The sequence below is a fragment of the Eubalaena glacialis genome, chromosome 2 (assembly GCF_028564815.1).
Source record: "Eubalaena glacialis isolate mEubGla1 chromosome 2, mEubGla1.1.hap2.+ XY, whole genome shotgun sequence".
Classification (NCBI taxonomy): domain Eukaryota; kingdom Metazoa; phylum Chordata; class Mammalia; order Artiodactyla; family Balaenidae; genus Eubalaena; species Eubalaena glacialis.
The window spans coordinates 58019128-58026900 of NC_083717.1; positions in this window are offsets into that span (position 1 = coordinate 58019128).

Below are 7773 nucleotides of genomic sequence, written 5' to 3' on the forward strand. Positions count from 1 at the left end.
AAGGTCTTGGGCTAAAGACAGCCTAATCTTGCAATATACAAAGATGCAATGGTCTTGTGGCAGCCACTAAACCAAACCCCAGGAGACAACGGAGGCCGAGTCTGTCCTCATCAGGCCAGGCACCTCCCTCATTTTCCTCACAGCAGGCAGCCCCCTCACTTCTGCTGCCTCTCTGTCCACAGCCCCACACATATCTGTCCACCACATAACCCTCCTTTACTCTGGAGTGTTTCTCAGCAGCCCCTGGCAGTGCATCCTCCCACCTCAAGGACAGTCTATGATAAAGATGAAAGCTGCCTCCATCTCACCACTGGTCCATCCCAGCAAGATAGGGGAACCCCTGCCTGCTGCTCTAAGCACAGCTGGACACCTCGAATAACACCAGCAGCAATCAGAGGACTCTGAAAGCTGGTCGGAGGACAGAGGGCTGGCTTGAGACCCTAGGAAGGAAGGAACAGTGGCAGGGAAACTGGCTGCTGCCCTTGTCCTTCCTAATCTTCCCGCTGGGTAACTTCTAATCAGCTCTCACTGTCTGCTGCACACATTGCCTGCAGGGGGAGCTGGCCTGAACCCATTCGCCTGCTCCCAGGTCTTCACCCCATCACTCATGCTGTCACATTCGTGTCCATGTCTGTTTATTAATTTACCACCCTCTCTACCAGACTCCAGCTCCATGTGGATAAGCCTCTCTCCCCATTTATCTTGGGAACATGCCAGGCATGTAGAAGGCATTCAACAGACAGCCATTCTGTGAAGGGTCTCTGCTGGTTTCCAAGTGTAATGGCCCCTCCCTAAGGACCCCACCAGATTCTCCCAGGACTCACTGCCAAAGCCCCTTTCTTCATTTTTGACTTGTGCTTTTCAGTTTGGGGTCCCAGAAAATATCCCTAGAAAGAGACAGTTGACAGTGTCTCTCTAAGCTTTCCTTATTCTCACCAGAGAACTTGCTGCTTGATGTCATTGCCAACAGTGGTGGGAAGAGTTTGCTAAACTTGAAAGGGACACTTGTGACAGGACCAGGCAGCCTGTTTGTCGTAAAGCCTTTTAAGATAAGAATAGTGTGTTCCCTGTGTGGGAAGGCTGAGGTTTGATCTTGATGGAAATTAACTTATCTGACATTTTCTGAGTGTTTCCCGTGTTCCGGGCTGTATCCAGGCTCCTGCCTCAGTGGGTACTAGTATTAGTTGTTTGCTCTTAAAAGATGGGGAAACTGAGGTTTGGATAAGGTGAGGAGCATGCTGGAGGTCAGTAGGGGCAGAAATGGGTTTGCAGGTGTGGCAGCCAACCTGGGGCGGCCACTTTTCATCTCTGCACTAGAGAAAGGAGGGAAGGTGTGTGGAGGGAACAGACTTGCCAACCTTAAAGAAAATCTTGGAGAGGTTTTCTTAATCACTGCCCACCCAAGCTTATTTTTTTCTTTTTTAATTTATTTTATTGAAGTGTCATTGATTTATAATGTTGTGTTAATTTCTGCTGTACAACAAAGTGATTCAGTTATACATATATATACATCCTTTCCAAGCTTATTCCTTTGTGATGTGTTCACAGGGCCCTGAAGCACTCAGGAAATTCTCACTGCCTGGTCCTCAGGACATTCATTCTCACCTGTCCTGCCACTGCCCAGGCCCCAGCTAAAGGCAGTTGTAGGGACCATGAGGGTCTTCCACCATCATGGTATTGAAGTATTAACTTTCAAAGAAAAATTGTTTTGGCCAAAAATTTCATTCACAGCTAATGAAGACAGCACATACCAGTGACAAAAACAATACTTTGCATGAAAGCAAAGCTGGGGTGAACAAGGCAGCCTCTCCAGTTTCCCTTTCATTCCAGATCATTTCAGGATTCCACGCCCCATTCCCTGCCACTGCCACAGGGGTTGGGAGGGCAGAGATGTTGGAAGTAAATGAGAGCACTGTCAGAACATTTTCTCATTCTCTTTCAAAAACAGCCATTTGTGAGAGACGGAGCAAGCTGCTGGTGTGGACCTCAATCCTGCTGTCTGGTTCTAGCTGAAGCACCACCATCTCTGGGAGGCTGGCCAGGATTTCTCAAGGCTGGGATCCCTCACTGGGTGGCCCTTGTCTGTTTACATATCTAAGCCCCTTACTGAGAAGGAGCTCATTGCAGCTGAGGTGTCATTCTTTCACAGGACTGTATCCGCACCCACCCAGTGCCTGGCAGAGGGGATGCCCTGTTGTAGGCAGTGCATTAGTCTGAGAGGGCAGTCAATAAAGTCCCACAGGCTGGGTGATTTAAAAAACACACGTTTATTTGCTCACAGTTCTGGAGGCTGGAAATCTGAGATCAAGATGTCAGCAGGGTTAGTTTTTTACTGGGGCCGCTTTCCTTGGTTTGCAAATAGCCATCTTCTCCCTGTGTCCTCACAGGGTCTTCCTTCTGTGCACATCTGTGTCCTAATCTCTTCTTGTAAGGACACCAGTAATATTGGATTAGGCCCCACCCATACGACCTCATTTAACTTAATCACTTCTTTAAAGGCCTCATCTTCAAATACAGTCACATTCTGAGGTACTGGGGTGGTTAGGACGTCGACATATGGATTTGGTGGGGTGGAGGGACACAATTCAGCCTGTAACACGGCCCAACATACTTTAAGTGAATGTATTAAATCTCAGACTATGGTTCCCGTGGGGTCACGAAATCTGAATTTAAGTGGTAGGTTAGTCTCAGCCAGTGGCTTTGGCTCTCCTCTGCCCGTTTATTTCTAGGAGTCTGGAGGACTCTCAGGAGAGTTCAGGAAGCCCCCTTGAAGGAAAGCACCAAATGTTGGCTACCACCACTGCTCCATCCTGAGAGTGGGGTCCCCACCTCCCCCAAACACAGACGCAGTTGGAAGTGACCCCGTGACCCCTCACTGGTCCACTGCCTCCTGAGCCCACATTGCTTTGGCTGATGCCCCAATGTTTACTAAGACCCTTTTCAAAATGTTTCCTTCACAGCTTCTCTTTAGGGGCAAACCAGGCCCCCCAGACTCCCACTCTGGAACTGATAGTCTGTTCTCTTCAGTTTGAAGAAATAGTCCTTTCCCTCTTCTTTTTTTTAAGTTTGGAAATGGATGGCAGAGATGAGCTCTAAGCTTTTGTCTATTTTGGAAATTATGAATCTAATTGATTATAGTGAACTTGCCCCTATCCATGAAGGATTTGAGGCACTGCCTCCTCAAATGAGTCACCAGGCCTCCCTCTTTAAACAGTATTGTTACCCACCAGGATCCTTGGCCTCCTTAATCAATAGAAATTGATAAGAGACCAGACAAGAAATTCAGGCAAGGCTTTATTGGGACTCCTGCTGCAGCAAGGGGGAGCTAAAACAAGTAAGAGATTCCCTTGTTTGCTCCCTGAGGGGAGGGGTGAGCTGGTTCCTTATATGGCCTAAGGGTAGGGGTGTGTCCAGGGGTCGGGCTGGAGGCGTGGCTTAGGCGGTCTGCCCATCCCCTTGGTGGTGCTGTGTGTGCAGGGGGCATGTGCAGTGCCCTGCTTTTGCTCCTGGCTCCTCAGAAGTGACAGTTGGATTTTTGGTCTTTTTGTACCTTGTTCGTAATTTTCCCCAATTGCGCATGTGTGCAGTAATTTTTAGTCCATTATAGTTTCTTTGTATTCTGTTGCTCGAGGAGACCTTTGTCCAGGTGCAAGCACTGCAGCAAAGGGTCCCAGGTCCCAGCCTGTCTCAGTATGCAGGGCTCTGTAAATTAGGGTGCTAAAGGGAGTATAATACTGTCACATAGGAGCCAGAGACTGAGGATGACAGTGTATAGGGAGCACACTGCAGTATGGATGGGACTAGCTCAGATTGTCATTTCAAGTGGGTGGTGATTTTCTGAGCCTTATCATGTTTGAAAAATGTAACAGCAGTTCCTAATGTATAGTAACTACCAAAATGCACAGGCAGAAACATAACACTCATTTTAACTCTAAAGTATTTATTTCTGCCAGACTATCCTTAAGTGATAGTTCAAAGGAACATGCTTTAGAAAACAGCTATGCAGATAGTATTAATAAAAATATGTACTACAAAGAAATGGCTGATGCTTGGTTACTTTCATCTACGATAGAGAGAAAAATGGACAAATATAGGTGGAGAAATCCTAAGCCCACAACTACAGAGGCTCCTTCAACATAAAGATCAACAGCTTCAACATAAAGTTGAAAACATCTGCCATGATACTCTCAAATTATTGATAATATAATTTACCACTAGCCTTGGTGCTTGAGTATATCACTGTCCACTGGTACTCATCTTTTTTAACATAGGTCAAGGGCCTTAAAAATCATGGGTGGAGGAAATCAGGGCCAGAGAGGCTCCAGCCCCAAACAACAAAACTACTAACCAGCAGCAGCGAAATAAGTGACTTGACAGAGCCACATGCCACACTCTTCAAAATGCTGCAGCCAAGAAAAGAGAGTCAATCGTGGTGGGGAAAACCCTGCCTCAGGGAGACACCCCTACATACACATCCTACTGAAGGACCTGATTGCGTTGTCCCCACCCCATCCCCACCAACGTGGAGTGAGGTGACTGGGAAGGGAAGCTGTAATGTGGAGGGGAAAGTTTATAAAAATCTCACAAGTGCAGAATCCCCTACGGAGCCCTGGAGGGTCTCCACAGAAGCAGGAAACCCACCCAAGGTCTTCGTGTTTTCTTTTCCAGATGGGCAGAAAGAAACGGGGATGTGACTGTAACCACTTCCAAGGCACAATCAGAGCAAAAGATAATGCTCCCCCATCCTACGAACTGCCAGCACAGTGCCCAATCCATGGTTATCTTCTTTCTGTCCTGACTGGAGGTGGGTTAAGGATAGGGGTTGGCAATGCTGCTGGGGAGATGAAGCTAAAATAACCAGCTGATGGGAGGCCCCAGGGTTTCATGCTAAATTAGAGAAGTAAATGCCAATGCAGGTCTCCTCTACCTGAGTGTTAGGGGCACTTAACAGACCAACAACTGCAGCAAAAGAGTAAAAACATACAAACCCAAATCCTCCAACCTTCCTTCCAGAACCCCAGGGCAAAAGAGCAGAAAGAAGAGGGAGGTCTGAGCCTTCATCTCCAGCTTGAATGAGAGGATAGAGAATTTGGGAAGAGGTTCAGAGAACTTCTCTTTTAGAGGAAAAAGAAGGTCCACACAGAGCTGCCCAATAAGCAGAAGCAAGATGAACATAAATGGGAAGAGTTTCAGAGACCTTCTCTTTTAGAGGAAAAAGAAGGTCCACACAGAGCTGCCCAATAAGCAGAAGCAAGATGAACATAAATGGGAAGGCATTCACTCAAACACACCACGGGAGAACAGAAGAGAAAGTGTGGACCCTGGCATGTGGCAGAGATGGAAAGTTCCCTTTCTGTAAAGGAAGAACCAAACAAACAGAAGAAAATTCTCCAAAATGTTGTATGAGAATGAGAACTGGATTTATATAAAATAAGTGCTAAAAGACAGGATGGACAAATAAAATAAGTGGTAAGTTGCAGAGCTTTGGAAACAAACAGTGGACCAAAAACTCACCATTTCAGAACATGTGGAAACACTGAGAACAGGTTCAGGTTGATTAATCATGAAATAAAGGTTTGATTATATTATGTAAAAGTATACAGGTGACCACTTGAAACACATACCTATAATGTCTTCCATTTTAACAAAAGGAATACATATACACCAAAGGAGGAAAAAGAAAGAAAACCGAAAACATAAAATGCAAAAGAAATATGAACTTCATATACAGAAATTATTTAAGGAAAAATGATATTAGAACCAAACATAGCAGTTATATTAAAATGTAAATGCATATTCAAGACAAACCTATAACAAAGTGACTCAAAGAAGGTTAAAAATAAAATTACAGTTAAGGATATACTAGGTATAAGCTCAGAAAAAAAATCTGGGGCCCTGATTTTAAAGTGCGAATTCAAGGAAAATATAGAATCAACAAATGATATCAATTGTTAAATGTCATATAGTAAAAGGAAGGAAAACTAGAGGAGAAATACTGCTAGTAAGGAGTGTAGCCCCTCCTGCCTGGCTCCCACTGGTCGGTCTCACAGGCCAGAACTCCAAGGCCATACTCTGGAAAGTGCTCATTTGCACAAAATGATTATATTAAAAAACTCAAAATATACATAAATAAATTATAAATATTAGAAGTAGTACAGAATACATGGTGCTCAAAGCACAAATGTAATAAAATAGGAAATTAATTTTTAACTTTTAAAAATTTTGGAAATTTAAAAATATTCAAAAAATATCAGTTCAAAGAATATTTCAAAACTGAATGTATAGAATATTTAGAAAGTGAAGATAAAAACGCTACATATCAAAACATATAGGTTGCTGTTAAAGCTCTAATGAGAAGAAAATTCAGAGCCAAAAGTACTTATATGATTAAATCAGAATAAATGGAGATAAATGAACTAGGTATCAACTGCATAAGTTAGAACCACAACAACAATAAAGTAAACAGTAAAAGCAGAAGAGGAGCACCAACTTGGATGAAGCTTGAGGGCCTTATGCAAAGTGAAATAAGCCAATCACGAATGACAAATCCTGCATGATTCCACTGATGTGAGGTACCTAGAATAATCAAATTCATAGAGACAGAGTAGAATTGTGGTTGCCAGGGTCTGGGGGAATGGAAAATGGGGAATTAGTGTTTAATGCATACAGAGTTCAATTTTGCAAGATGAAAAGAGTTCTGGTGATGGATGGTGGTGATGGTTGTACAAAAATGTGAATGCAATTAATGCCACCAAACTGTACACTTAAAGATGGTAAATTTTATGTTCTGTATATTTTACCACAATTCAAAAATATATATAACATTTTTTAAATAGGGGTTTGACTTCAAGACTTACTATAGATCTATAGTAATCATTACAATGTAGTATTAACAAAAGAATAGACAGAGCAGAATAGAGAACCCAGATGGTACCCAATGGGAGACAATAAAGAGCCCAGAAATAGACTCACATAAATATAGTCAACTGATCCTTGAAAAAGAAGCAAAGTCAATTCAATGGAGAAAGGATAATTTATTCAACAAATAATGCTGGAGCAACTAAACATCTACATGCAAAAATAAATAAATAAATCTAGACGCAGAGTATATACTGTCCAAAAAATTAACTCAAAGTGATCACAGACCTAACTTTAAAACACAGAATTATGTAACTCCTGGGAGATAACAAGAGAAAGTCTAGATGACCTTGGGTATGGAGATTACTTTTTAGATACAACAGCAAAGGCATGTCCATGAAAGAAAGAAATAATAGGCTAGACTTCATTTAAATGCAAAACTTCTGCTCTTTGAAAGACAATACCAAGAAAATGAAAAGACAAGTCACAGATTAGGAGAAAATATTTGAAAAAGACACATATGATAAAGGATTGTTATCCAACATATACAAAGAACTCCTAAAACCCAACAATAAGAAAACAAACAACCTGATTTAAAAAATGGGCCAAAGACCTTAACAAACACCCTGTCAAAGAAGATATATAGATGGCAAATAAGCATGTGAAAAGATGCTCTACATCATATGCCATCAGGGAAATTAAAATTAAAACGAGATACTAGTACATACCTATTAGATGGCCAAAATCTGGAAGATGGACAACACCAAATGCTGGCAAGGAAGGTAAGAAACAGGAACTGTCTTTCATTACCAGTGGGAATGCAAAATGGTACAGCCACTTTGGAAGACAGTTACTTTCAAAACTAAACATAGTTTTACCATACAATCTAGTAATCACACCCCTTGGTATTTACTA